This window comes from Miscanthus floridulus, chromosome 15 (genome assembly GCF_019320115.1).
Source record: "Miscanthus floridulus cultivar M001 chromosome 15, ASM1932011v1, whole genome shotgun sequence".
Lineage (NCBI taxonomy): Eukaryota > Viridiplantae > Streptophyta > Magnoliopsida > Poales > Poaceae > Miscanthus > Miscanthus floridulus.
In genome coordinates, this window is record NC_089594.1 from 29,450,560 (window position 1) to 29,454,217 (window position 3,658).

General features: G+C 42.2%; 1 long non-coding RNA gene across 1 annotated transcript; it reads right to left on the reverse strand.

Annotated features, from left to right (window-relative positions):
- Window positions 1-543: 543 nt before the first annotated feature.
- On the reverse strand, window positions 544-1,011 carry LOC136508107 (uncharacterized). The gene is made up of 3 exons (XR_010771869.1): window positions 968-1,011; window positions 749-879; window positions 544-672 (listed from the first exon to the last, which is right to left on the reverse strand). It is a non-coding gene; the product is annotated as an uncharacterized lncRNA (long non-coding RNA).
- Window positions 1,012-3,658: the final 2,647 nt, after the last annotated feature.

Consider the following 3,658-nt stretch of genomic DNA (forward strand, 5'->3'; position numbering starts at 1 on the left):
AAGATGATTAATTGCCTCTATAGCCTCAGTCCTGATTCGGCTAACATTATCTAGCACTTTTTGATCTTCATCTTCAGAACTCTGGATGCTGGATAGCTTAGTCTTGATCTGCTGATCTTCTTTGATGGTCGAAGCTATCTTTAGTGAAGCTGCTTCTATGTTCTTCGGCAAGTTAGTTATATGGGCCCTGTGAGACTGAATTTTGGCATTCAGTTCGGCTAGTTGAGCTTCTAGTCTGCTTTTTTCATCCTCCATGGCTTTCAGTTCAGGCTCCAAGGTTGCTAAGGAATTTCTCGTAGTCTGGATATGAGAGTGAAGATCATTAATCTCCAGCTTTTTCAGAGATCTATCCTTCTGCAGAGCGGTCCTCGAAGATATATTTTTGGTTGCCCTTCTCACCATAGCAAAATGGTCGTCAAGATGGGCTGCAGATTCTAGGGGAACCTTGAGAGCAGATGGGATATCTTGATCAATAAGTTCAAGGAGGTCTTTTATCTGGTCTGCATCCTGAACCAGACTGATGATATCCTTGTTTAACAGAATGATCACCTCTTTTAGCCGGGACTGATTTTCCAGCGATAAGGATTGATGGGAAGTAATCTCTTCACCTTTCTCAATGATGTAATCCTCAATAGAGAAGGAGTAACTGGTGGTCGGTTTAGCGATGTTCTTCTAAAGAAAAGAAAAGAAAGAAGGTGTTAGCCGATTGGGTAATTTTGCTAAAATATAGTGTAAAACAAAGGATTACCTGCTGAGATGATTGATCATCAGGATGGGTTATACCCTGGCTTGCTGGGGAACTTGGCTGAAGATTCAGAGGGGACAGGTTTGGAGCTTGATCAGGAGAGGTTTCCCTTGCCAGTTCATCTAAGATTTCATCTATTTTCAGTGAAGTAAATGATAATGAGCATAAGAGAGTAGATGTTATTAAAAAGAAAGAAAAGGAGAATTGGTTGAACAATGTTACCTATAGTCTCATCAGGTTTATGAGCCTTTGAACCTTCAGCTTCATGAGTCTCTGAAATTTCGCTATCATGAATTTCTTCATCTTTAGTAGGAACTTCAGGGGTTAGTTCTGCAGACGCTGAGGTATTGCCTAGTGTGGGAATTTCGACTTGTGGCTGCAATGGAAGTAATGAATATAGAGGTAGTCAGGCTTACTGCTAAGTGAGATTGTTGACCTGATAAGAAAATAAAAGATTCATGCCTTAAGGGATAATCTGGCTTTCTTGGTCCTTGGTTTTTTGGGTAAGAGAAAACTTTCAGGTGTTTTCCTTTTGCTTTTTCCTCTTGAAGATGCAACAGCTGAAGTAGCAGGAGTTCTCATGAGTGCCTTTAGAGGTGCTAAATCCAAAGTTGCAGAAGTTTTCATGAATTCCTTTAAGTTTGGAGCATCAAACCCTAGGGCAGGCTTGGGACCAGCCGAATAGTACTGGATTGCTTTGGTTGGGGGAGTAAACTCAAGATCCTGTGCATGACCGGATGTTAAAATGAGAAGTGGATTCAAGAATAAGAAATGATGGGCATAATGAAATTACCTCACTGTCAGAAGCAAAATCGGGTTGCAAGTTTTTGCATAAAGAATGAACTGATATATTGAAGATATGAGCATGCCATTCTTGCCACCAAGAAACAAAGAAGGGATGAGCAACATCTATTAGCCCAAATGGAGATGGTTCGTATATTGGCAATTCCCATCCTAATTCAAAGACCTTCTTGGCTTCCATTCCTTCTGTTATTACTTCCCTTGACTTTATGATTGTTGAGAAGAGGAATTTTGGAGGCAGTTGGCCACATCCTAATTGTCTAGCCACCATGTTTGGATAATAGAATTCATAGGTGGATTGTACTAATCTCCCATGATGAAATTCGGCTGGCAAAGTGCAAGGTTTGATAAAGGAGTTGAAAGTCTCTGTGGATTCTTGGCCTGAACAACCAATTTCATAGCTAAACTTGCAGGGCAAAGTCAGATCTTCATTTTCTCTGTAAGGAAACCAGAGCACATTGCCGAATCCTTTGAAAAATAGCTTGAAGAAATGACCAATGTCTATATCAATGCTTATAGATGCTGCTGCTTCCCCGTAAGTCTGATAAGCCTTAACCTTTGCTGTGCTACCTTCAGCATAGTTAACTGAGGGGAAACTTAGGTTGAAGAGGCTCACAGGGGTTATCTAATGCATATATAGTTGGATCCACATTTGAATTAGCCACCAGGGACCATTCACACAAGAAATTTCTCCACCTTGGCGCATCTGAAGGGTGATCTGATGCATCATATGATAAGCAGACCCTAAGAGATATTTGCCTAGTGGGATCTGAGTGCCTCAGCTAAGTCTTCAGCCATTACCATGTGATTCAGGGTTGGTTCATTGGATTTTCCACAGAAGATGAATCTGCATAGCCACATATTCATGAAGGCTTTCAACTCTTTGTCAGAGACGGCGCCAGATGCATTCATATAGTTCTGAATATGTCTGACCCATCCACATCTAGAGCTGACGGCTCTTTGGTTACTTTTGCTCTTGTATTTGTAGGGATATACTGGCAATGACACATTCAAGCCAGTCATCATGAATACGTCGGCTAGAGTGATGATCATAATACCATGACCAAAGATAAAGGCATTGATGGCGTCAGACCAAAAATGAGAAGCTGCTATCAGAAGGGAGTCATTCCTGGGTGTCTCTGCTAAAGATAATTCCAGACAATGACTGATGTCCTGACTTTCCCAGTGGCTGCTGCTTTTCTCCAGCATTCTCCTATACCAGTTACGCCATCCGGTGATTGGGGGAAATGGCCAATTTTTGAACGTGTTTGGCCATCGGTTTGACGAGGTGATCCCAGACTTGAAAGGAATTCTTTGGGTTTCCTTCTCAATGATTTCAGAAGTGTCAGGATTTCCCATTGGGCCGAGGAAATAGGAGTCGGGGTTGGCAGCATAGGGGATCAAAATCTGGCTCTTGTATTCCTTTAGAAGACGATTGAAATCAGAGGGGAGTAAATCAGAAGAAGAGCAGGAGGATAAGGCGAAAGTTGCCGAATATAAGTAAAGTTTACCTCTGGGATTTCATCTTGGGTCGCCACTGAAGATTTGAAGGAGGTCCGAAGTTGCGCTGAAAGCTTGAATTTTTGGGCAGCGGCTGCGGTTTTGAACGGTGATGACCTAGGAGGATGAAAGAGCTTGTGGTCAATTTCAGAATAAAACAACTTTTATCCCGAAATTGAGGGGGCATGTGTTAACACTGGATTTTGGTCGATTCTGGAAGATGACAGGTAGACCCACATGCGGGAAGAAGGGTGTTCGACAAACAACACAAGCGGTCAGCTAAATGCTTGTGCGGTCGGTTACTCTGGAAGGCGGTAACTCCATTCGGGAAAACAGAAGATGGCAGGCAAGACCGATCGGAAAGATGAGAGTTGTATTAATAAAGGAATCTATAAGTTTAGGGTAAGGAATTGTAAGTTTCCAAGTTTGTTTAGAAGTTCCTTTGTAAATCGTAGTCCTTAAGGACTCACATTTTGTCTAGGGTATAAATATTGACCCTCGACCATTGTAATAAGGGTACACAACCAAATCAATACAATCGGCCCCGTGCCAACTTTCGAGTCCTTTTGTCGTGTCGTCGAGTTCTTTGAGAGGAATCATCGATCCGTCGAC